Here is a 27,320-nt window from a genome sequence, read left to right as displayed (position 1 = left end):
TTGCAGATGAAAGGCACAATTTTAAAGCAACTTCTGGGTAGCTTTAAGAAACAGGTAGGTAAAAGTGTAGAGTTTAGGGAATGAACAACCTTCAAATGGCTTGAAGGCAATCTGTCCATCATGCTTCTTCTCTCTCAACCCATGTGTTCAGTAGCACTGTTAGAATAACTCAATAGTGATGATACTGTTTCACAACTTCATGGTGTCTTTTGTCCCAAAGTAAAGATTTCCAGAGCTTTCTACACCTATAGTATCTACTGGACTATAACCGCTTCTGGGCCGGGTTAGGAACCTGGGTTCTGCCTCTCAGTTGTCAGCTGAAGGGAGGTGGGAATGATGACCATGCTCAGCCGTGAGTCCCTACTCTTCGTTAAAGATGTGTCCCAAAATCACAGCCTGCAGTGCCAGCTCCACATAACTTTGTGTGGCTTCATTGGAGGAAACCTCTAATACCGAACTTTGGTTTGCTCTACACCAAGTTTTAGTTTGTTCTGCTCTAGCACCTGTAACACACACACACACACACAGAAGAGTTTAAAAGGAGTTTTCTCTGGTCTCTTGAAGGGGAAAATCCTGTTTACCTGCTCCCCTCCTATGCTAACTGGACCTGGCTCCTGAGCAGCACGAAGCACGTTATTTGTCCAGCCGGCCGCGGCTCTCTGCCTCGGAAGCGGTGGCACCTCGGTGGCGTCTCGGTGGCAAAGCCCTCTTGAATGAATGGCGGTTTCATTCCTGTCCCCATGGGTCACGCGGGCAGATTTCTGCAAATAGAAGTGCCATTGGTGCAGAGAGTTAGGGCAATAACTGTATGCACATGTAAAGTGAGATTGGATTTGAATTTGGGTGATTATAAAACTCATTATATTCTTCAGTTACAGTGAATGTGTGAGTTTTCTAGAAAGGTAGAGTAATTAAAAGGGAGAAGAGAGGGAGGAGGACAGAAAAAACGGTATAAACAACAGTAAAAATACTTTTAAAACACCCAGTATGATGCAGTAACGGATAAAAATATTTCAGTACCATTGTACATTTGGATAGTCACTATAAACGCTGTTGTTTTTAACGAGAGGACTAGGAATGGCTGAAGATATCTAAACATTAATTATAGTCCTGTTCAATTAGCCCATTAGCATATGATTATAGTTTAGAAAAGCATTTGAATATAGACAGAAACGGCAATTACCTTTTGCCAGCCTTTTTATTCACATTGGAATAAACAGACTTATGTAGAAACCTGCAGGCACAAAACAATTGAATATACTGTTTTCTGCATGATATAGTGCTACAGACTTTAACAGAGAACAATATCTGCTATATAGGTTTTTAAAATGAACCTCTGGGATTTCATAATGAATTGTTTCCCATTTTTAGCCTCACGGAAAATTCCTTAACTGTTTAATTCAAAGCCCCTCGGAATCAATGGAAATCTTTTCATTTACAGCATGGGGTTTTGAATAAGACCCTGAGTAACCATGAAATAAATGTAGCTCTATAAAAATGAAACAAAAATATGCTCAGAAATCATTTTGAAACTGTTCAAAATTTCATGGAGAATAAGATCTTTTCTCCAGGATTTTTAAATCGCCTTATGGACTTCATAGGCAGAAATGTAATTTCCTATCAGATGTGAGAAGCTGGCTCGAAACGTCTGTAGAAAAGATCTCGTTTTCTCTGTGAGACAGAATACCCATCTTTCTAGAGAGGAAACAGTAGTTCTGCAGGGATTAATTCTGAATTAGCTCCTTGCTACAAAAGATCCCCAAATGATAATGTTTACCTTTGCAAAATATGGTCAACATACATTATAGCTAGCGGTTTGAAACCCATCTCCGCTAGTCTGTGACTCGCTTTTAAAAAGGCGTTGGGGAATTTTGCCGCCGTTTCTTTCAAACGCAGGAGGCGCAGCGGTGCCACCGGCGACCTTCCTCGTGCTGGGGGGCTGCACCGCTTTTCACCTGGGTGTTTACTGGATGGAGCGTGCTCCCACTCACCTTCTCTCTGTTCATCCCCTGCGCACAAGTGCGCGCAGTGTGTGTGTGTAGGTATATGTGTATCTATATATCGGCATATTCTCCTTTTTTCGACGCGGAGAGACGTGCCCGGTCGCTCTCAGCTTAGAGAAGAGCCAGCAACCGTGCCCTCTGGGACAGACTGCAGTATCAGTCCCCAGAAGACTCGTCCCCCTTTCCCTGAGGTAAATCATTGGCGCATTGCTGCTTTTTCTGTGTAAGAGAAGGTGCTGAGACCATGTGCGGTGCTTAAGGGTTAACGGAGCCTGTCAGGGTCCCTTTCCCTCGCTCCGTTTCGCTGCTGCTCGGGGATCAGTAACAGCTCCGAGCTACACGATGCTAAACCAGACCGCGCTTTCCTGAAGAAAAGGGGGGGAAAAAAGGAGAAGGGGGGGGAAAAAAAAAAGCTAACTCACCACTGAACGAAGGAGCAGTTCAGTCTGGTTTAAAGGAAGGGGAGGGAAGGCGGGGTGGGGGGGAGAACAGGGACTAACTTTGGAGAGAAAATAACAAACTTTAAGTCCTGAGGTCTTTCCTCTATATTGAAAAGGCAGTTTGGAAAGGAAATTAGTAAAAACAAACAGAAGGTGCCAAGGTTTCTTTATCATACCTGGAGTAGGATATGCTAAATTCCACCCGGGCTCGCGCTGGCGCCGGGTGCCGCGCTGGAAGGAACGGCACCCACGGCTCTACAAAATGATCTATGGGGACTTCAAAGCCGCGGCAGCCCCACGTGGCACAGGATGTGCGCAATTAATTATGTGATTTTTAAATGACAGGGGTTGGGAAAAGTAAAAATAAAATTAAAAAAAAAAATCGAAATGAGGACGAAGAAAAAGGTTTTTAAAGAAAATAATATATTAGGAAGAAAAAAAAAAAAAGGAATTGAGAAGTAAACTGAAAGGCCTTGTTGTCTGTCTGCCAAACAGCAGTAGCAGATAAGGCCTGGAGTTGCCGTGGAAACGCAGGCCTGTCGGAGCCAGAATCCAATTTCAGAAACCACAAAATCAACATAAACGTGTGCAAAAATAAAAAGGTTTGTTTGGCAAGTAATAAGTAGAAGGCTACCAATGTATAAAACAGATGAACCGGGGTGACCTTAGCCAACTTTAAGCCATAATAATGACGATGTCCCATGTCGATTTGGCACCTCCGAAATGAGCAGTAACAAGACACAGTCCATGCTGCCGACTGTTGTCATGCAACTGCTACCCTTTTTCTGCAATGCTGAATCCCCCCAGCTCCCTCCCCTTCCTTCTCGCTCCCTTTAAAAAAAAAAAAAAGGAATGAAGAAGGAGAAATCTTCGTTAAAACAGCGTTAACAATCTGATTTTAAACCTCTCAAAAGCTAAGGAATTCGGGACTCAGGCTTTAAATTCAGTTTTCACCTCTACATCGTACAGTACTGCTGTCTAAAGACATTACCTGTTAAAAAGTTATCTTCTCTTGCTCCCTCGTGATCTTATGTGACTAGAAAGGGCCAGGCCTTAAAACGTTTTCAAGTCCATTAAGACTATGCAGCTGCAACCTTTGCAATTTACCTGGAAAAACGCTATAGGACCTGGCTGAATATTACTATGTTATACAGACTCATCTTCTTCACTGAAAAGATACCAGGACACCTTTCCTCTTTATAGCAGACCAAGGGATTTCTTTGCTGAAGAGTTCTTTGGGATACTTGGACAACTTTGAGAACAAACTATAGAGGTCGTGGGTTAGATAGACTGGCAAATGTTTGCCACGTGGTGGTTATTTTTTTGGAAAGTAGGAGAAAAGTGTTCCCCCGTGGAAGTCTAGTGGTTCGGACATTCACTGGGTTTTGACAGATTCAGATCCCTGATTCGAACAGGTACACGGCAGCCCACGTAGGTGCTCTGGCTTTCCAGGCTGCCGTGGGATAAGCTGACCTCTCTGAGACGCGTTTCCAGCAGAAACTCGAGTCTGGACCTAAGAAATGTTTCCCAGCAAAAGCTGAGTTAAAATTGGTGCGTTCCTGGGGAAATTTTCTAATAAACTGTTAGGTCAAAAAATTCCTTCTCTGCATGAACGGCTTTCACACCCAGTGAGTAAGCGGACAGGATTTCACCCAACACGTGGTCTTTGTGCCTGCACATGGGATGTATGCAACAAGGTTTTAAGGGTCCTCCATAGTTAGAAACTCTCCCTGAATCCTGCTCTGCTCCTTTGAAGAACATTTCTTAATTTAATCTAGCCTAACAGCAGAAATATCTTGGAAGCAATTTTAAACAGTATCACTAGCTAGCTGGGAAAGCAGTAAGGGGAGACAAACAGTTGTATTTGTGGGGTAAAAAACTCTATTTTATATTCGGTTGCACCCTTTCTGCCAGGAGTTCTTGTCAGTAATAAGGGACACATTCAATCTGTTATAAGGGTCCATCTCCAAAAGAGACAGCCCAATGGATCATGCCTCCCTTCAGAGTTGAGTATCTATTTCTGGATTTAGAAAATAGGACTATCATCTCTATCTTATCTTTTCTCTGAGTTTCTTTTTCCCACATGCTGAGACAGAGGGACAAGAAGCCATGGTGCTAGCTCCCTACTACTGCTGTCCTATCAAGAGCAGTGAATTCTCACCATCCTGCAGTGGTGGGGGACACAACACCAAACAGCTGCAAGCAGCACTCCTGCTCCTCTTTAGAATAAAGATCTTTTGCTCAACTGGTGGTCAAAGTTGCATGACATAACCATTGCTCTACCGTCCCCTGGGTACACCCAATGTAAATGACTATATTGGTGCTGACTAGGACACTACTTTGCACTGAAGTTATTCAACAAGGACAGCAAAATTTAGAGACCATTAGTCTTAGTAGGGTCTTCATTCCTAGCTCAGTATGTCCTATAATTTCTTCTTTCAGCAAAAGCCTTAATTAGATCTTAACCTGTCCTTTTTCAGGCAAAATGCAATATTGGTCATCTTTTAACTTCACTGGAAGTTTAGATGTTCATCTGCACAATGCATTGAATACGATATGTAGTTAAATCGCTGAGTACATAAAGTTTCTAATGTGGGTGAACAAAAGTGAAATGTATTTGTATTTCACAAAAGAGTTTAAATGATTGGGTGAGGAGAGGTGGCTGTAACACACACGCCACCGTTGAGCTGTCAGGCCCAGGGTTTTGCAAGGTGAAGACCTGATAATCCTCTGCACTTTGTACTGACTTGCACTTTCACTTTGTGCTAATCTTGTCTTGCTTCCGACAGTAGCTTGTGGGCAAAATGTCCAACGGCTTCTTCAAACACTGTCATTCATAACTTAAAGATTGCAGGTATACAACCATATGGCCTTTAAATTATTCCAAGGAAAGGGCAGAAAATTGATGTGGAGGGTGTGGGAATAACGTGTTCTCATGATTTGCGTGTCCCCAGTTCTTTTGCTTTATTTGTGCTCTCATCTAACAGAGTAGCAAACTTGTCCTTCTTTAGCCCTTACTCTGGAAGCTTCAGTTCCTGTTTTACCCAAAAATGTACTGATTTTCTGCTCTTTTTTAAACTGCTAGTCAGCAAGTTTGAGAGCTGGTTCACTGCAGACATCTAGGGACTGTTACCTGCTCTGAGGATGGCTTTGTTAGGAAAAAGCCTCATGACTGAAGTAGAGAGGAATCAGAAGGAAAGAGATGGGAGGAAAAACTAAGCAGAGAAATATAAGAACATCCCTCATTTATACAAAAGTAATTTGCGCTTTCAGCTAAATTCACTACGGCTCTTCAGTTGCTTTGACAGAAAAGCATTTCTGTGTCACTGAGCAAGCTCAATAAGAAGTAGTGCCAGCATGGGGTTTTCATGTCTCGCTGCATGGGGACCCCGCGTGCTCAATGCGCTTTGACCCTGTGAGCTGCGGGGACGGAGCTTAGCTTGGCATGTTTTCTGTCCACGCTTTCAGGAGACTTGCTCTGTCAGCTAAACCCAAAGCTAAAGTAGCTCATTTGCCATCCGCAGTCCAGATCTGTCCCCTGTCCTCTAATGTCCCTGACAAATGGACCTGTGCCAAATTCCCACACTCTGATCCTATGTAGCCCTCCAGAGCAAAAATCGGGAGGGTTTTTTCTTGTTACCTGGATGTTGCAGGCTTTTTGAAGCGTTTGCAGCTTGAGCTTTTCCTTTTTTAATGTCTTTGCTTTTGACTGAGCAAGCCGAAGCAGTTTACAAAATGTGACAAAAAGAAAGAGGCACACTCTAGTACGCGCAGTCTGGGTTATGCTAGTGGAGGGATGATCTTGTAGTAGGCGCGGAAGCTTGGGAATAAAGAGGACTGTGTTCCACTCCCGCGGCTGCCAGCAGTTCGCTGTGTGACAGCGCGCGAGTTATTTCAGCCTCTACTTTCCAAAGTGCTCACAGGCTTGGATGCGTTATTTTCTGTATGGTCAGTGTGGCTTACTTTGCATTAGGAAGGGCCTGGCTCTCAGACGCTATTAGAGTCTGCAGATGTAGCTCCTTTCCCTATGAGCTGGGGAAAGTAGACGCTAGTTATCCACAGGCAGACACCAAAAATTAGTGACAGCTCCTCTGCCTAGGTATATAATTTGGGAAAAGATAATTACTCCTTCTCTCTTGCACATCTGCACCAGGCCAAATATAATGAAGCCCTATATTTTAACGGGCAGTAATGTTTAATATTTGACATTAGGTAAATATACTTTGCTTGCCGTTAGAATAATTTCATACAGATTTAGGGTGGAGCTTTGAAAAGCTCCTGGGTAATGGAGTACAAATTCAACTGCACTCAAGGCTTATACTGTTTTGAAAGTCCCACCCGTAATCTCTGATCGTTAGAAACTCTTACCAGCCAGTAAATCTCAACCACTGTACTTTCAATAACGGTTATACCAAAAAACCGTAACACCTGGGGTCAAAGATTTTGACGTGACACGGTAGTTTCTGAGGACAAGGGGTGATGTCACCAGTCCAATATTGTGGCCTCTGCTGCAGGGTACAGAGACGGGGGGGAACAGAAAGGGAAAATTTCTGTTTATGCAAAGACCTTGGCAATTCAGAGCAATGGAAAAGGACAGAGAGAGAAAAAGTATATAGTTGAAATGTAAATAGCAGTTTTTATGAAATATGTCTCCAAGTCAGTCCATGCCCGAAAAAGTGCTTGAAAAATATCTGGCTATATTGTAATGTGTCTTTTTTTTTTTTTTTTTTAAGTACTTTACCAGTCTATCTATGGTAGCTCAGTGGATGACAGCAACAGTGCTGTGTTTAAAATGATAGATATTTTAGAATGAAACTATAAATCTTTACAGACTTACAATCTACTTCCTTTTAAAAAATATGGGTAATGGCAATGGAAATTTACAATAGTAAAGAAAACTAGTGTTGCTTATTTTCAGTCTTGATGCAGCAAATACGCATCGGCCTAATTTAAGCAGGTGATTCTCTTCATTGACATAATGTCTAGCAAAGGCGTTGATCGGGAATGACCCATGAAATGTGTTTATGGAAAGAATATACTACTGATCCAGCTGATCTCATCAAGGAGAAGCACCTTAGAAACACCACATAGTGTTTAGGAATACTTTAGCTTGATGTTAGCTAGGATAAAAGAGAGGAAACACCGTTAGAAATGATAAGGAATTTATTAAATAGGGTAGATTAAAAAAAATAGTGGGAGATTTTCAAGCATCTAATTGGGTTTTATGAAGGGAGTTTTTGGACTGCAGCAACTTCCAAGGTCTGTATTTGGGGGGATCTAAGTGAATATAAAAAACTCTGCTATCAAACCAGATGCAGCCAGATTCACAGAAGGATTTGTGTTCTCCACTGTCACTGATTTTCACAGAGGATGGGGTAAGAAACTGCATCTCTGCCTCCGTACTCTCCTTCTCATGCTTTGAGAGTTAGGGACAAACTTCTGAACTGCTGGGCCTGAGGTTCCTTGAGTTTCCTTGTGTCTCTGTTTGCTGCCAAGTGCTGGAGAGAGAATACAAAACTGCGTCCACTAGTGGTTTGACTCTTCCAGACTGTGTTTGAGATGGCAGAGAGAGGGGAGGAAGGGAAAATTGTCTAAAAGCCACAACACTAGTCCTAGACCAAAGCCTGGGTAAACTTGATGGACATAGCCGTGGAAATGCTAGCATGCGCTGTTGAGCCAGAAGGTATGTCTGGTTTGCGCCAGGAGAGTGGTGAGCTGCAGATTTAACAAGCTATCAAAACTGTCCTGTGAGTTTCAAAACTGTCCTGTGAGTTTCACCTACTCTCACATGGTTTAGAAATAACACTCAAGCATTTTGTAACATGATAGCAAGCAGAAGATGGTTTCTCTTCCCAAATAGTGACCTTATTATGAGGTACACCAGCATTTTGTGAGATGTCTCTTCCGCTATTTTTCTATGCAAGATAATAATAATATAATAAATTATCTTGAAATAGAATAACAGAGCCTCCTTAAATCATAACATTGAGAACCTGAATTGTTTTTCAAAAGAGAATTAAACAGCCCATTATATGATTTATTCTCTCTTGCTATGCATGTGAGGCATAGCTTATTTTTCCATTAAAATTTAGCTGGCCTTCAAGCACAAAAAAGAAAAATGCTTGCAAATGCCACATTTCTATGAGGGCTGGTTGAGTTGGAATAAACTTCTAAGCATCACCTTTTTATATTTGATACATATACACCAGTGCTGTGCAGCGTCATTTGAGGGCTCTTTCAGGACCATAACACCAAACTGTGGTGCTTCACCTTTCGTTGCAAGGAATTGGCTCAAACCTGTGATCCAAGTTTGGTCAATGAATGATTTGTGGGTGGGTGGGTGCATGCGTTTTCTGTCCATTATATCACACAATAATAGTGCTAAGCTTAAAAACAGTCAGTGAAATAGGATCTGTTTCTTGCGGGGTTGATTAAGAAAGACAAAATCAATTAGCATGTGAGACCTCACAGGTTTCTGCAAGCAAATTGTTCCAATGACCATCACTGGGAGAGCAAATTAGAAGGCAATTAAAAGGAGCAGCTGTAATTTCACTAAGTTATTCTTGTCGTTGTCATATGCAGTGTATTTTAGGCTCATTGAAAAAGTTTTTTGTCACTTTAATTTTCCTTCAACAGTTATATTTTTCTTTAAAAAAGATGAAACACTTATTCTGTTGATTAACATTTGGAAATATTTCCTAAAAATGAGATAGGAGAGGGTATGTGCATGTGTTTATTTATACTGCATGTCGTTCAGGTAACTGCCTTTAGAGGGGCTGTTGCTGCTACTTAGTCCCATAGCTGATGTTCATGCACAGAAGTTTCAGAAAAAAAGCAGATCTATATGCACAATGTATGCTTTCTTGCAAAATGTCTATCAGAAAGAAAAATAAGAAAAGAGAAAAATTCATCATCTATCCATCTTCTTGCTGGAAACAAAACAGTAAGGTCCTGTTTTATGTTCACACAAATCCGATATAGACCATAATCGGGCGTCTACTAGTATGAAGTCTTCGAGCAAGTTTCTCAAGTCACATTGCAAATATGAATTAATTATGCTTCGCTTTAGTTTTGCCTCACAGGCACAGGGAAGTACTTTATTAAGTAGGGAATTGAGATTTAAATTACTCAGCATCACATAGGAAATAGGAACCCTAACCTTTAATATCTCAAGCACATTCACCATCCTTAACTCATACCAATTGAAAGAGAAATTCACGCTATGCATTGCTGCCCCATCAAGTCCAACTTTCCTCATCTGACTTCCCTCCTTAAACACCATTTGCTGTCACCAGCCATTCCTTCCTCAGGCTCTGCTTTTTTCCATTAGCGTTTCTAAGCCTTTTGGAGATTCTCCATCTTCTGTACTTACAGTCTCAGGGCACTGCCTAATCCCAGCGTGTTTAATGCTTTGGGTGCTGGCTAGTTTCCTTGGCCTTGGAGCTGTTCAGTGGTAAGAGTCTTAATGCCAAGGAGAAAATGTTTCTGGTCGGTGGGAGGCAGAATCAGTGTGGAACGTGGGGAGGAACAAAGTCACTTTTCTTGGCTTTTACTCTTTGGTGGATCCACTTCGCCACTTCACCTGGCCCGCATTTTTAGCCAGAGCAGTGCCCGTTCACTGCTGAATCTAAATCCCCTTGTAAGCGTAAAGGCAAATCGCATTAGGAGCAGAACTGAGTACAAACGTTCACAGTGAGCGTTTTTTGGCAAGAGATGCACTTGCAGTCATACTGAATCATTTTGCAAATCCATCTCATTTGGAGGCAAGGGAAAAGAGGAGACGTTACAGATGTGGCACTTGGCACTGCCAAGGGGGACGGCTAGGGAGATGGGGAACCCTCCACCAGCATGTGAGGAGATGCATGTTGCTGTGGAAAGGAAAGGGAGAGGTGGGGGAGATGCCCAGCCTCAGGAAAGGGCGAAGGAGAGACTGCAGATAAGGCTGTGGTTTGGAGCAGGAGCAAGGAAAGGACAGAGTGATTTAGAAACACATGTTTCGAGGAGTTGGGATGGCTATTGCATTTGTTCTTTAGCATTTAAAGAGTTAATAATCTTCTCGGTTAAACACCATGCATTAGTCTGATTGGTACCACCCAAGAAAAAAAAGGGCAAATCAAAAAACAAGCCTCACACCCACTAGACTGCAATCAAATCTGCTCCATCATGCTGAGGGACCGATGGAGGAGAGGAACCCAGCATGCTCCAGCCCTAATAATTCTGATGATTCATCACTCAGAATTAACAGAGGTCTTTGGGGACAGAGGCAATGGGATCACACTGCTTCTTTAGGGATAATAAACACTCCTGGTAAACATGCCTTCCCCGTCCCCTAAATATTCACCTCACGCAAATAACGTGAGTCATAGATCCCACCCAACTGCAGGTCACTGGCTGCCTCCTAGCTCAGACGTTCCTCTAACACACAATTTTATACCACCCAACAGCAATTCTCCCCAGGCAAAGGCTTCTGGAAAGCATACAGCATTTATTTATTTGGACAGAGATGCACATGCACACATGCACACTCACATATATCTATGTAAGAAAGACTTTTTTTCTAAGGGAGCATGGAAAGGCATCTTGCCAAATAAACGACACTAAGCGGCGCGTTCCATTTTAGGTGTTGACAGTGTATAATAAATCCCGGCCCTACCTAACATTTACAGGAACATTATAAAATAAGTGAAACGGCGTGAGTTGGTTCCCAGGGCAACCAGACAAACACAATAAACAGGCCGCAGAGGCAAGAGTAAGTTACACCATACTCCTGGGTCTCAAATATATCACTTTACATTAGCTTTCTGCTGTTGCTGCTCCTGAAAGCGCTTTGTTTTATTATTACTAAAAAAAAAAAAAAAAAGTTGTTTTTTTTAGTGCAGATCAGTGTGAAATCGATGAGTTCCTCTGGTTGTTTGTCTTCATAGGTCCTTTACTGTACATTAAAGCTTCTGTGGAAATAATAACGACGATTAATAACTCTATATATAAAGAGCTGCATGTGTCCCTCCCCTTCAGAAGAATATTATTAATAAGGTGTCTAGCAACCCAGGGCCTTCATGGCCAGCTAAAAGCTAGTTTTGAGAGGCATTTTTCCTCAACCTAGATACAAGATTAACTGTAAAATATATGGGGTGGCTGAGCTTTCTCTCGATTCAACTGCCTTCCCCCAACTTTTCCTGTAACCAAAATATAGGTTTGGATCTGACTGTCGCTAGTTTTAGAGACTTTTCTGGACCCGACTGGGACATTACAGCTTGAGCATGTCAAGGTCCCCCACAAGCTGTACAAAACAATGACTTTTCATTCTCCTATCAACAGGTCACATCTACTTTTCTCTTCACCTGTTTCCTGGGGAACTGTGCATATAGTACGTTAATATTTTCAGACCCATTCCTTACATATATCATTTCCAGAATATAGACTGCCCAAGAACAGGAAAGAGGAACTCCCTGGGAGATGGGAGAAGAAAGGTGGGATTTTTAGAGAGGCACAGAGCATGATGTGATAGGTTTGCAAATAAGAAGTTGACTGTAGCAGTTTCTCAGCTTTTAAGACCACTCACTCCTAATTCATCCACAGGTACATCCTCCCTACTGAATGAACCAGGCCACATTTGCATTTTTTCTCCTACCCTGCCTATCTGCTCTTGCAAAGCCCATTGTACTTAAAGCCACCTTAGCGTTTATGCTTACTGAACCACATTTTTGCAGTTTCTGTAATTGTTTGGGTTTCTTCTGGTTCAGGTTACGCAAACATGGGGTGGTTTCATCTCAAAAGGAGCACCAGACGAAGCGTCCTGGTGCTTCTACCTAGGCAGAAACTGGACGAGTCAAAAGGAATATATGGAGCGCGAGAATCTGGAAATCATAAATGAAGCAGCAAGAGTGCTCAGTCTACCTACCTCTGCTTCCCCTGAACCATCCTTATTGTGTGAGAAGCAAATAATAGTGACCAAAGGGAAACTGTTTGGAAGCAAGTAGGTGCCAGTTAATAGCCCCTATCTTCTAAAGGCACTTGGACAGTGCCTGGAACCTTCTTTGTGTGTTATCCAGGGTTTTCTGCACAGTAATGACATTTGGAAGCGTGGATACCAGACTGACTTACAAGTGAAGGGTGGGGTGATCACATGCTCCTGGTTTCTTTGCCATTTTTAGCTATATCCTTTCCAGACTGCTGCAGTTTACAGGCTCAGGTTTAGTGGCCCTGCCAAGTAACAAGCTGTTGGCCCGCAGACTCCAGGGTGGATGGCTGTTGAGTGAGAACACGTCCACCCTCTCCAGTTTGAAAGTAGAGAGAACTTTCTGTGTAATAACTGTGTGTAAAAGCAGGACTAAGAGAGTAGAGGGTTTTTTTTTCTTTTTTAATGACCAAATCACCACCCTATTGATGACTAATTAGAATGAGTGGGGTCCAGATGGCCAGCTTCTTTAATGAGGCCAATTAAGGATCCAAATGTTTTCACACAGTGCCCTTTTTCCTAGAAAGACTAAGCTGCAATGGAGGTCCCACCTTCTGCTCCAGACATTGGTCAGCAATATGATCCTAGAGTGCTTAAAAATAAAGGGCAAATGCGATAAGGAAAAAATAGCATATGTTTTCAGCAGGGAGGTTTTATATAATGCCTCAGTCTCCAAGATTTATGCCAAAGTCCACCCCCAAATTCCTTCGCAAAACTAAAACACTTTTTTGGGTAAGGTTGCCCAGCTTCACTTTCTCTTTCTCTCGTTCTCTCTTTCTCTCTCCCTCTCTCTCTCCTTTTTTTTGTTTTTTTTCTTCCCCTGCTGCAAACTCTGCACTCCTGAGTCATGGTCATGAGGAGAAGCGCTGTAACACTGTGAAACAGAGTTTCCGATTTCTAACCTGAAGAGACATAGTGAGTGGCTCAGGAGGTTTCCACCCTTGTTTTGCAGGTTTTCAATAGAGTGTCTAAGCAACTGGCTTGGGGTGTTTATTTGAACTGCATGAGCTTCCTGAGGCTCTGCCGTCAGGAGCACTTTCTGTCTGGCCACCTGAGAGGTTTGCAGGATACCCTCTCCCTCATTGCAATAGTACCTAGGTATCTCTTGGGGTTTTAGCATACTTCTCTTACCGAGACTCCCACAAAACACCTGTGTTTTACAAAAGGGGGATCAGGGAGTAGAAAGACTATCTGATTGTCCACTGTTACGCAGAACACAGGAAATGAAGCAGAGAAAAGAATCTAAATTCCCAAACCGCAGACTAGTATTTTAGCTTAGCTGCACAATCCCTCTTCTTACTACTGCACTTTGTGAGCAATAAGGAAGAAATCAGACTCCAATTCTAGTAATGGATAGGATAATTGCAACCTTTACCCCCCCCTTAAGAAACATTTATTTACAAAGACAACCACCTAATTTGGTTTCTGTAGGGATGCTCAGGTGAAAAACTCCTAGACCTGTGGCCACTTCTATTTCCCAGGGGCTTTCAGGATGCAAAATTTGTCTCAGTTGTGAACTGGTCTGAAAGCAACACTTTTACACTGTTTTTTTTACACATTTTGAGAAATGAACAATCCATTTTTTAATGCTTCTGTTCACAAAATATTTATTTTTTACAAAACAATTTTTTTTATATAATCCAAGCAGATAAATAAATGTTCTGTTTTAAGCTCTCTAATAAGTAGGCTAACTCCTTCTCCACAGGCCTGACTGTCAGCTTGGTTTTAGTGTAGCTATATTAGCTCATACCATCTGAGGGCCTGACTTACATGTTTCGGGGTCACAGAACCTGTCAGGTGAGCGCGCTCTCCTGTGCGGAGAACGGCAGGAGGGGATTGCTGTGCATTCCCAAACGTCTAAGGGCTATTTGGAAACACACACGTCTGCGTGCACTGGACTGAATCAACCACAGACATTATGAGGTTTGTGGTGTGTCTGAGTGTAACAATAGCAAAAGACGTCCATATGAAATTTCCCGGACATGTAAGATTAATATAGATTACGCATGTTCCATTAAATAAACTGCAAACTCCAGGAAAGCTGAACTGCAATTGCAGCACAGTTAGCTCTTCAGGTGTGTAGGGAATAACATCAGCAGTGCCAGGATTCATAACTACTTGATGTACACATTTATATATGTTTCAGTGTTATCAGAAACGCAGTACGTAGGAAGCACTTCACCATTTGTGCAGTCATCCACTCCCCCTGCTGCCAGGAGGAAGGGGCCATAGTCCTGGTGAGGACTGTGGGGTGACCACAGTTGTCTTACTAAGTAAGGAACTCGGTGTTCCTTGTGATAAGACATCTGGGTTGTTTCTTCCATGAAAAAGGGCAGAGACAGGCTCTATAAAAGTTGGTCCTCTAAGAAGTAGAAGGTGAAGAGAACTTTAGAAGCCACTGACAACTAAAAATGTCAGCGTGCTTCAGAAAAGATTGATCTTGGACCTTGTGGAAGCATTGCTGTTGTTGTCAAGATGTTATCGAGTGAGTGGCAGGAAATATCTGTGGCACATGTCTAGCAAATGGGCAGCCTGAAGCTCCAAAAGGAAATGTCTAAATACTCTGGATTTCTGGCAGGATAAGTAGTTACAGAGAGGCTAGCAGAAAGCAGAGAAATGACCTGCACCCTGGCTCTGTGAGTGCGTGAGCAGATAGAGGCCTAAGGGAAGCGCAAGGCCATTTAAGGTCAGAAACATCTCCTGGGACTTCCTGATGTATTTTAGGGATAAGCAGAGGCAAATAGAAAAAGGACTTAAAACACTAATATTAGGCAGAGTAGAGACAGCCTGAAAACCCAGAGGCTGAGCTCCCTTTGTAGTTATTTGTGGTACTGGGTAGGATTGCATAGGATTGCATTCGTGGTTTCTGTTCTTTCCCTCACCCTCCAAAAATGTGATGAATTCAATAAGCTTTCTGGCTGCCAACCCAGTCCAGCACTTGCAAAACTAGCTGACCCTCCCCATTTACACCATCCCTGCTCCAAACCCAGGTCTCATGCTGGGCATCCAAAACATGTCAGATTTTGGTCCAGCTGGTCTTCAAAGGCTGTGTCACAGCACATGGTTTACCAGATAGGCCATTATTTCATAGCAATTGTCCAAAGTTTTGCAGGGTGTTCAAAGAAAAGGTTTCTTTCTGCCATTCGTGTAGGCTCTCTCTCGTGTAGGCTGATTTGACACACTACATGGAAACGGTCAGTTTCTGTCCACCTGTACTAACGGTTGAGGTAAAAATCAAAGCCTTGTCTGCGATGCATCCCTCTGCCTGTAGTTGAATAAAACACATTTGGGACCTAGAGCTGTCCCTAAGCCATTTCCGGAAGGCTATTTGCCTACACCAGCAGGTCAGTACACCACCAAGGCATCCTCTAAGCTATTACTCTGTGTGTGCAACAGGGTACTAATATCAGTTCTGTTCCTATTTCAGGAGCCCCTTACAGCGTCAAGTCAGCTAGCTGAGCCATTTCCCTGAGAACGCTCTTGGCCCCTTCACTGTACTCGTCTGAGAGCTCTTTGGCCAAGCTGATTTTTTGGATGTTCTCTCTTAGATTAGCTTCTAGCCGTACTTGGTCCAGATACTCTGGGTTTGCAGATTTGATCCTCTTTTCCAGCTGAGTCTGGCTCTGAAGCACTGAGCAGATCATTTCCTGCAGGGTAGTTTCTGTCACAAGGACACGCTTTGTGGAACAACTCAGCTTCTCCATCTGCTGCTGGACCCGCTTCAGTTTGTCAGGCACTTTCTTCTCCTTTACAACGAGTGAAAAACTATAGCCCTCCATGTGCACCTGCACCTCGCAGGCACCTGAAAGGACAAAAGAACATCTACCGTGTGACTTGCATCTGGTTAGAATCCAACAGAGAGATGTCTAAACGCTTTTGTTGCTGCAAAACTACATGCATTGAAGCCATAGCTCTCCAGTGACTGACTGTGAAAGGAATCCATAAAATAAGCTTGTTTCCCATTTCCTTATCGCTGCCTCTGCTCTGTGTGCATGTGCTATATAATAGACATATTTGCCAGCAGCAAGCCAACAGACTCTGTATAACTTCCGTAAGCGCACAGGGCCAAAATCATCCCTGATACAGCTGCTCTGACTTCTCTCTGGTGAAATCAATAGTCTTTCCACCTGGCTAAATCTGAACCATCTTTTCTGTTTGTTCATTTAGTGAAAACCGTAGGGTATTGGGTGATTCTTTTCTGAAAAGCATATTGCAAATCCACCCTGATCTCCCATGAGACACCTCATTGTATTCCTGATCAGTCCCACCAACTCCCCTGAATTTTGGGGTTGTTTCTGCAGTGTCGTGAAGGCTGATTTCACACTGGCAGGGTTGGAGTTAGTGGCACGAGATAGCCAGATCGGCAACGTGTATTTTCAAGATTGGTCAGCCCAAACAGAAACTTGACATTGTACCATAAAGTAGAAACAAGCTATAAAAATGGCCAGTATCTCCAGAAATCTGATGTGTATCTGTACTGTGTGATACAGCACGTGAAGCCTCAATGCTGTTGGTTTGAGCCAGCTATTTGCAGACAGGGGCTGTGAAATGGCGCTTGAGCCTAGGGACCCTCCACGGGGCTGCTGTGCACTGCCCTCAGTACCCTCCCAATCCTCACTGTACTCCACGACCAAAACCAGGAATAGGCAAGCGATCATTTTCCTAAAGGACAGGCAAGTAGGCCTATGTTATTTGCAGCAACTCACAGAGAATGCCGTTAATTCATGTAGTCTGATTATTTTAATGTTGGCTTCGATTTATTCTTATCTTTTTATCTGCTTACCATGCTCCTGCTGTGTACGCTCTATACAGGCTGCAAGACTAGCAATGGGAGCGCAGCCAGAAAGCTCCTTCAGCTTTTGGGCAGCTGCCTTCATGGCAGAGTAGTCCTCATGCTGCTTGTTGAAAGTTTTAGCGATATCTGAGAACAGGTTGTCAATGGGAAGTACGTTTACCAGCTTCATTGTGAGGGTGCCCTCCTTACCAAAGACCCCTGGAGAAATTAAAAACCGAAAGGAATTTAAGAGCTAGCCACAGGATAAATCAACGAGGGACTCAGGAAAGGGGTGAGGGAAGGAGGAAGGAATCTGTATGAAATCAGCACGGGAACCTCACTTATACGCCATGATCAGACTCTTCATTTGACTTTGCTACCTCTGGCTGCCTTCGTCAGTCACTTCAAAATGAATGAAATGAAGTGAAAGTGAAATGAAATGAAAGTCAAAGGCAATTCGAGCAACTCATGGGAGGCAGGTGACCGTTCACCTTTATGAAGCTGAAGATGATTAAGTCATCTTGGAACATGGGGTTTTTTGAAAACTCTCACTTTCAGTGACTCTCCCAAATCTTATGTTTAATAGAGCAGGGAGCTGAAGCCAGATCTCCTGCGTACCCAGCATGCTACCTGTTAAATTTAGCTGAAAATTTTCCATGAAATGTGTTGTCTGGGATTTTGGTTGGTTTTTTTTTCCAGGCAGAAATGCTGATTTGCTGAAATCAAAACTTTACAAGAGGAAGGAGAGATTCTGAGAAATATATGAGCAAAACCATTCAGGGCAGGAGTGGGGGGCAGCACTGAAATTGTTGAAACAGTCTGTATCAGTAACTTTCAAAATGGCACAAAAATTGCAACGACTTTTTACTTTAAAATGTAAATTGACTATTGAATCATTCATCTCACTTCCTGCACATTTCTGGAAATATACCACCTAGTCCAAGAACCCTCTATAGTTAGTAGAAAAACGTAATCTGTTGTCAGGGCTGAGACTAGATTATGCTGAAAGATTCTCCAACACAGAAAGTATAATATCTCTACACCAGAAGCTCCAGAGGAAAGGCAAAGAACTGCTCAGTCTCTAGCTATGGGACGTGTTTCCTCTGCAAGGCTCTCATCCCACCTGCCAGGTGGAAAAAAGACAGTGGGTCGTACACTTAGTAGCTAAATATCATCTTGACTGTGCTGAAATTGAATGAACTATGCTGATTTACAGCGGCTGAGGATCTAGTTCAGTAATTTTTCATACCTCCACTAGATAAAAGTTTTTCTCCAGCAAGCAAATACTTCCTCCTTTTGCAAAGAGAATATATAGGCTAAGAGTTTCAAATCCTCTTAGAGCATGCTCAGTTCACAATAATTTTAATTAGAATTTGACATTCAAATCCCTTAGGCAGCTTTAGAAATTGCAAAGCAGTTGCACCTATATAACCACTGGAGCCCTAATTAAAAGTTCACTTATCCAACTGGAAATCAGACCAGTGGTTCCATGACAGCATTCTTAGACCAGTTTGTTTTACAAACCTACAGAAATATAATTGCATCTCCTGAGCAATGGAATACATGATCCTTGGCTAGCACTATTCCAACGAATGTCAGAGAGGTTTGTTTTTTTTATAGAAGGAAAACTTCAGTCTCAGTTTTAAACAATAAAATCTCTTTTAGTAAGTTTCCCTGTTGCCAAATTAATGCTGAGTGTGCTTTGTTTTGCTTTTCTGTTTTTCTTTTAAGTGTCTAAGTTTCCTTTAAAAAAAAAAAGTGGAGGGAAGGAAAGGGTTTTTTTTTTTTCTCGATAAAAGGATGGATCATAATAATAGACAGAATAGGAGAATCTGTTCTCTAGAGTGCCACAGACGATCACGAGTTATATCACTTAACTCAGAGATGTTCCTTCAGATTTACACCAGCATAAGAGAAGGAAAATTTGTTTCTGTGAAGTTCCATCTAGTTCCATAAAATTTATTTAAAGTAGAGTCAATTAATAAGTAAATAATTCATTAGTATACCTGAGGAATATCATATAGGACTAATTTGAGGGAAAGTTCAGAGCAAAATCTGAGCTAATTACTCATCCCATAGCTTACTGTCCCCGACACTAGTTCTTCGCTCCATTCCAACTGAATGATTATGCCTGGTCTTTGATGGAAACATGGGTTTTTAAGAAAATGAAAATATTCAAAGTCTTGTTTTCTGGAGAAAATCAAATTTTTCTGTGAAAAAAATTATCCTTGAAAACATGAAAGCTTTTTATCTTTATGGAAAGCCAAAACATTTCAGCAAAAGTCTAAAAGAGTCAAGCCTAAAAGAGTGCAGCTGAGGAGTGAACGGCACAGAACTGGGCTTCTGTTGTGTCTTGGGTTTATGACTGAACTGGCATTGCAAATGGGGACTGTCCTGCCACACTCCTTGAAAGGAACTGTTGTTATTGGGATTCTGTAGCAAGCATGAGGCAAACAATATTGTAAAATCAGAACATCCTACTCGTTGGGCTGGAAAAGTTGTCCTGCTCTGTCATATGCTTTTCCTTCGCACAAAGTTATTGTGCTCTTCGCTGGCATTTCTATGTCAGATAAATAATGCATTGCACTTTCTGCAATTTGGACACTTTTTTAGGCTGTGCTTCTTGTAAACAAACTATTTGAAGGAGAGGGGCTCAAATTTTCCTCCATTTCTACTGAATTTAGTATTTTTCGCTTCCTGTCCTAAATTTTCCCAAAGTGGTTACCCATTAGCAGTCCGGCAATGACTTTTAGAAATGCTTGGCAGTTTGTAAAGCACTAAGAGTTCTTCTGGATGAAAGCACTGCATAAATGTGAAGTCATTACCATTTAACGTACTCTTTTAGAACTGCATGTTTACAGTCTCTGGCAGGGGGTCTAGACTATTATTTTTTGTTTCTACTGATGGCAGAAAGGGAGGTGCTGACAATTTGTGTACATGTGTTTCTTGTGCGTCTGTGTACAATTTCAGCACCAGAGCATTTTTGGATGAGTATCAGAATTTATTATCATTTTAACCACCATTCACAAAGAAGGGCCGTGGGGCGGGGGACTTCCAAAGAAAATAGTTAAAATCTTATTACCGATGTTTCGGCAGGGCTGCCTTCTATGTACAGAAAGTGGTTCCCGCTGTGAAAGAGAAAGTAAGTTATGATGTCTTTTTCAAACTGCGGGGGAATAGCTTTACACCACAGTTTTGCTGACACCTTCACATAAGCCTATGTAGACTATATAGGAAATGTTTCACTAATCGGGATAGAGACATGAGCAGATCGAGAGAGCAGGAGGGCTGGGCTGGATCAGACACATCTCTAGGTGAGCAGGGCTGGACTCTGATCACCTCACGCCCTCCATAAAGTCATAACTCATTGGCCTTCGGGTTCAGCAAACGTATGAACTATGTGGCCCGAAGAAAGAAAATGCTATCTTCAAAATACCTGTTTAAAAAGAGATCTGAAGGGTTCTGGAGAGGGCAAGATGCTGGTTTCTCTCACCTCTCCCAGCAGAGCCTATAGCTTTCCCTACATCTTTTGCAGCTCCACCAGCAGAAACCTTCCTCTCTCCCTGTCCATTGTTTCTGAGCCAACATCCGAATGCTTTTGTAAAGCTTGCCTACTTCAGAGGAAAGGCAATGCCTGAACCCTGAGAGGCAATCGAAAGTAATCTATCAGGTGACGCTTGATGATGTGCTGGCACCAAACTCTCCTACTGATCTTTGGTTACATGGAGAAGTCTTTTTCTGGTCTTTAGCCTCCATTACATGCCCTGGTATTACCACCAGAAGCTGTTACCTGCCTATTGTCACTATATCGCACACTTCATAATTCCCTGTACCAAATCCTACCTCCATCTCCCAAGTCTGTCTTGGGACAAAATGCTGGAAAAAATGTTTTCTAGTCAGTTCAGGACGTCTTTAGAAACCAAAAAAGAAAGGTAAAAGGAAGTAGGGTCAGTTCTATCCTCTCACTACCTCCATTAGTTTTTTCTCTTTTTTTATTTTTTTAATTACAAAGTGAGGACACTAACTCTTATGGACCTTGCAACAAGGCCTGTTCAGCTCAGATACTGAACAGTGACTCTGAGGACAGATCAAATCTTGCAGAAAAATTTCTCACGTATTCCCTTGACAGTTGTGTCAGGGGTGGGGGGGGGGGGAGTTGCACAAAATTCAAAATATCAACAAAGGCTTTCAGCGTGAGTTTTAAATTTAGAAAAGCAGCTATATTTCAGATGAAAAAGCTGGACTGTGACAGTGCACTGATAGGCAAGCTAGATGGTCACTTAAAAGTAGCAGTGATAGCTTTACCCCTTTTTTGGAAAATAAATGAATAATCAGCAATGACATTTGTCTTGGGAATATTTTATATGTTAATCCATCGTCAGAGTATGTCACTGTTGACATCGATACAGTTTGGAATATGTCTTCCTTGAAAAATGATTGCAAAAATTGCTTTTCAAGTATGAAGAAAGGACACCAAAGACTTGTTAATCATCCGATAGCAATTGCCATGCATAAGAAAACCCGAGCTGAGATGACGAGTGAGGAAGGGACTATCTACCATACCACCTCCTTAATCCTTGTGCAGACCCACAAGGCATGATTAGACCCCTCCACGTAACAGCAGTGGACTCTGCCAGCTTGCTTGCTTTGCCAGCTGCACTGCAAAATCTTTGTAGAAGAGGCGTAGGCAGCCAGGACTGACGGAGCTGGGGACCCCCAGCAGGACGCCCCGCGCTGGAGCTGCAGCTGGGCCACGGCACGGCCGTCCCAGCACTGCCGCCTCGATTCCTCCCCCCGCGGGGTATTTGCTCATCCGGAGTCTCTGCAGCAGGGTGATCTCACCACGTCGCTGCCCTGCCGTGGGAGACTCCCATAACCCCCTTTCTCTGCCCGATCGGCCGAGCTGCCCGCATGAACGGAAAGCCCTTTTCCCACCACTACCACTCCGGGCAAGGATGACCGCAGGTCTGGTTACTCACCATGATAGAGTCAATAAATCATTCCCCTCTCCGTCTACCCCATGTCCTTGCTGTGGTTTTGCTGGATAAGGGGAGCTGCTTTCTTACCTCTTCAGAAGTAGCTGAGAGACAGCAACAGCAAAAGATGGACATGCTTATCTGAAAAAAAGAGCCGGAAAAGGGGAACGTGAGGGTAAAGCTTCCTAATGGGACCTTTAGCAAGCCAGTTCGCACCACAGGAGAACAACAGCAACCCAATTGCAAAACAACTGCAGCCCAAATAAAGTCAGGATTTCATGTCATGGCACGTCCAGGGACTTTCCAGCGCAAACTGCTCTCTTGCCCAAGTGTTCACTGTCAACCTTTCTTTTCAAGTCTGCAGTTTTTGCTTTCGGCAAAGTAATTGGCTTCTGACAAGGCGGCCTCTCTCCCTCGGCAAACAAACTTGCTTGGGATTATCAAGCAAATACTTTGCACTTGAAGGAGTGATTTCCTCCCTGCTCCCAGGCCAGCAGGCCAGGGAGAGGCGGGGGAAAGCCGATTCCTGCCCACCCCGGGGAGAAACGGGGCCGGCCGCAGGGCTAGCTGGTGTCAAACAGCACTTCCCCGCACGCTGAGCAAGCATCACCGTGAAAACACAGGGTGCACCTACAACAGGATATTTTATTGTGCAGATAAGCATGGCAGATTAGGACCCGCTGTGGATATGTTAAGCAGTGCTCACCTTTGATTTGCATGATTGTTTCCATGCTGTGTGTTGCGTCTTCTCTGAATGACCTGTCATGGCAGGAAGACGATCCTGTCCAACCGATCAGACACTGCGTTTCAACACGTGTTCACTCTGAGCCCGTGGACTGATCAGCTTTAATGAGCATTTCTGATTCCACCCTGCACACACTGATTGGCCAAGTTGTTATATCTTCTGTTGAATTAGACAAAATTCAACCTTACCATTACAGTTTGAGACAAATTTCACTCTCACAGACCGACGAGGGAGTCATAGCGCACCTGAATGGCTAAATTTGTCAGTGTATGCAATGATCTGTAACAGCAGTGCTAGAACTCAGATCCTCCTTTAGACAAAACAAAAACTAAGCAGATGGGCATTTCCCTCCTGGCTCTCAAAGGAGCCTTCTTTAATTTTTAGAGGGCTCCTGTAATACAGTTTCCAGCCAGTAAAAGGCAGAGACATAGGTTCACAAGAACTTTCTGCATCTCTTTAAAAGCAAAATTTGATTGCTAAATAAGAAATTCAGATCTCCCATGTACTTGGGTGAATGGAAATTGAGACTCCAAACTGCTTATTATTAACCACAATGAGCTGGGCTGGTTTTGCTTTTTTCCCTCAAATCCCCTCCCCAGTCCTCCTATGACATCTTTTCTCTTTCATACCAGTCTTTCAACCACGAATCCCAAGTTATAGTCAGATTTGTGTTTCAGTCTAAGGTCTCCTGCCCATTCTCTTACTCATATGAAATGGTGCAATTAATTTATTGCAGTCTCACCACAGTTGGTTTATACATCACAAATGTAAAGCTCCTGTGAAGTACGCCCAAGAGAGGTAATATCATTTTAACAAAACTGTCCTGATGAAAGAAAGCTGAGAATCCAGGGAGAAACAGTAGGCTTATATACCTAGAGTGTGTTTCTTAGCTAATATTTCTTCCAATAAAACATTATTTCATATGATAATGAGTATACAGCCTGTTCAGTGACAGAGCCACACAGTAAATAGACGTGGAAAAAGTCGGAAAGGACAAATACCATTGGCAGACTCCAGAATGAATCTTCATATGCTATGGCAAATTAGATGAAGAATCTACTCTTACATTGTGAGTGGGTCGGGGATGAAAATGTAACTCTCTTGAAAGAGTGTGCATATCCAGCACAGAAATGATCAAAGCTATTTCACAGCTGTTACAATGCAGCTGTGAGGGATGTTAAGTGACTAGTGCCCGTATTCAGAGAGCCAGTTTTAGGGCACAGGAAGTGTCTGAGGGTTATGGTTCCCCTCTTGGGAAGAAGATCATCGAACCACAATGAAAGGAAGATCTGCATCATGCAAGATCTCAGAACCGAAGTTGTTTTTGTAGTGTCTTTTGATCAATTAAGGCAATTTGATGTGTGCTGGCTACTCATGATGATATTTCAGGATTTGCAGGAACACAAGGGCAGGTCAACCTTACAAACTGGTTATCTGAGCAAGTTGCCATGAGGTTAGGTAGCCTTTTAATGAATCTGAGCTACATTTGTTTTGCCTTGATTGAGTTAGGATTTCAGATAGAAACCTTGACACGTGTAATCATGTTTTATGGACTGTAGGCATGTGCCTAGTTTGAATCTTGCTATCTGAAATGGTAGGGAAATATGTTTCTAAATCTTGGTTTGCGACTTGGCTCACCCAATAATTTCTTAATTTCAAGTCAAAATGCTGAAGTGGTTTCTACTTTTCTTCTATTTGATTTTTTTTTTTAATTTTCTCAGTCAATACCTAAAATCTTCTGAGGTTACGTTAGCCTAGGCCATTGACACATATATGTCATTCTGCTTTCAGTCTATATCTGTAGTCCATCAAATTTTATTGTAGTTCATTTTAATGGCTGTATAGAGCATTAAAAGGGTCTGCATTTTTTTAAAAAAACCCAACAACAACAGGCTGAGATATAAAACTGGACTGTCTCACTATGGCATAGTGCCATGAGGTTCCCAGACTGCTGTTAAGAAAATACAGCTCATTCGCATGGTGCCCCTGCCCAGCTACGTTTCATCTGCCAGGGGATGTTGAAATTGTGCCTTCCTGGCGCTGCCTTTATTTACCACAGTGGCATTGACTTCATGCGCTGGGGCCCTTTCCATTTGGGTTGCCTCAGCCAAGGTCATCATTGCGTAAAGCATGAGCCCGCAAATAGCAATTTCTTGCTATTTCTGAGGAGAATTACTAGTTCTGTTTGCATCAAGGACTGTGAGGAATCCCTGCTACACTTGGGACGTGGCAAAGCTGACTTAGTCAGAGTTTCTTGGATTAAGCAGTAAGAAAAGAAAAAAAGAGCTAGAAAGATGAGTCACTGCTGAATAAAAATGTATTCTGTAGCTTCTCATGGAAATCAAGCGTTCTTAAAAAAATCATATGGTGTGTCTCAGTATATACTTTTCTACATAATCATATAGACATGTGAGCATATATACATATGCATATATATATCCACACACACAAAGTTTCACGTACACCTACACACATATATGCATATATGTAAATATATAACACCAAATTCTGAATGGTGTTGAGTGTGCATGTTAGTCCATGCAACCTAAATCTACTGAAGGAATTGTACAGCATACCCTTGCTTGCCTTTTCTGTGCCTACTTCACAAAGGAATTAATGCTTAGGAAAATAGATGGTGACAAAGAAATGATCCTCTGTGTAAGAGCTGAGGCAACTCGGATCCAGGGTTTTAAGGTATTTCAGTGCCCAGCTCTTGATGAAATAACAAAACAGATGATCTGCTCATCTGCATCACATGCTCAGGGCAAGGCAGAAACTCTGAGATGTTTCTTAAGTGTGAACCTCTGACTTTAAAGCATGTTCTCTTCATGTTTTTACTTTGAATTTCCCCTTTCCAAGCAGTAAGGTAATGCAATATTATAGGAAGACCCCCCCAAAAAAGTCGTATGGATGAAAAATACTGCTGCAAGATTTTATACCTAATAGAAATATTTCTTTATGCTGCAAAGTGGCAGCGTATGAAATTGTATCAGCTAATGAGGTTGTATTTGCACGATGGTGCAACTTTTACAATTAGTTTTGATACTATCAAGATTACCTAGAACAGAAGTGTCAAACACAAGCCTGTAGGTTGGATGTAGCACTGTTGGAGAGGGTAAGGACATTAGTCCTTTTTCACTTTCCTGATGCCTGATTCATCATCTCTCCTGATTTCTTGGGCATATCCTTCTTCTATGAACGCTTAAAGGACTGGCTGAAATATCTCAGTTTCAGAAGTCCAACAGACCCAGATATGAGAAAATGTCTCACCTTTCCAGGTATTCTCTGTCTAGTCCTTTCCCAGTACTAGGCTAAGATTTGTCACAGGTGCAGGGCATGTGCAATAGCAGTGGCTCGTAAAAATATTTTTTGCCAGGCTGATTTATGTACCCCTCTCTCACTTATTCTCTTCTTTTAAATCAGAGGTCTTTATCTGTTCTTAAATTCTGCTCATGCAAATGATTTGGGGAGTCGTTGGCAATGTTGACTAGTTCATGCTGGTTCTAACTGACTGATGTTTTAGCATGATTGCAAATGGCAGCGTGTGTCTCCAAGCATCTTACCTGGAAATACCCTGCTGTTCCACACTGCATAAGGGAACGGCATGGCCTCTAATAGAGATGCCTAAATAGCATCCTGTAATGAATTACAAGCTATGTCTTGCATCTGTAACAGGAAGTAAACATTTATGTTCTTTTCCCTAATAGAGACAAATCTGTTCAATAATTTATTCCAACTGAACAGCTCTGCTGTTACTTATTTCTGATGGCTGTTCTTACTATAGCTATTTTGCCTCGGAAGGTATAGAGCTAAAGGAAAAGGAGCACAAAACCAGTCAGAGAAACAGAGTGTCATGGCTGCAACGTGATTCGGTTTCTCCTGCTTTGCTATGTCTGATTAAGGTTTTACAAGATGCCGCCAGCCCTGGTCTCTCTCCACCCCCTGAGAAGGCTCGCTTGCATGGTCACCATGTTACAAAGAGACACCTCCATATAAAACACAGCTGCAAACTCTACAGACAATTTACGGGTCTCAAAGATCATATTTATGCGGAGGCTGGGCAGCGGGGAGATTCTGAATGTCGGACCCTGTTGGTGGAATGTCATTAATCAGAGGATAATGGACAGGAAGGTGGGTGGCTGCTGATAGTTTTGGCTCATTTAAGACGGTTTTGGAAGGCTGCCAGATTGTGTGTAGAATTTTTGAAATGTTTCAAACAATACCGTCTTTGCAATGTTATAAAATACAAGAGTGGCTCAAGCGGCTTTTGAACTGGCTCCAGGCCAGTGAAACCTCAGGATTCCAGTCAGCTGTAACCTGGAGTCAGACGTGTCTCTGGGGTGTCTGAGGTCACCTGCGCACCCTCCACAGGGTTTGTGCCCTTCCATAAATGAGACACTGCCCATGGTGCCCAGGCTTGTGTT

At 42.6% G+C, this 27,320-nt stretch overlaps 1 long non-coding RNA gene across 1 annotated transcript in view; it reads left to right on the top strand.

Annotated features, from left to right (window-relative positions):
• The first annotated feature begins 2,118 nt into the window (after positions 1 to 2,118).
• The window catches only part of LOC104146786 (uncharacterized), a 46,718-nt gene continuing 21,516 nt past the window's right edge, over positions 2,119 to 27,320 (top strand). Inside the window, exon 1 of the long non-coding RNA XR_694772.2 lies at positions 2,119 to 2,194. This is a non-coding gene — a long non-coding RNA (uncharacterized lncRNA). The remainder of the gene's footprint in view (positions 2,195 to 27,320) is intronic.

This window comes from Struthio camelus, chromosome 19 (genome assembly GCF_040807025.1).
Source record: "Struthio camelus isolate bStrCam1 chromosome 19, bStrCam1.hap1, whole genome shotgun sequence".
Classification (NCBI taxonomy): Eukaryota; Metazoa; Chordata; class Aves; order Struthioniformes; family Struthionidae; genus Struthio; species Struthio camelus.
The sequence above is the reverse complement of the archived record's forward strand: the minus strand, read 5'-3'. Positions and strand labels throughout refer to the sequence as shown.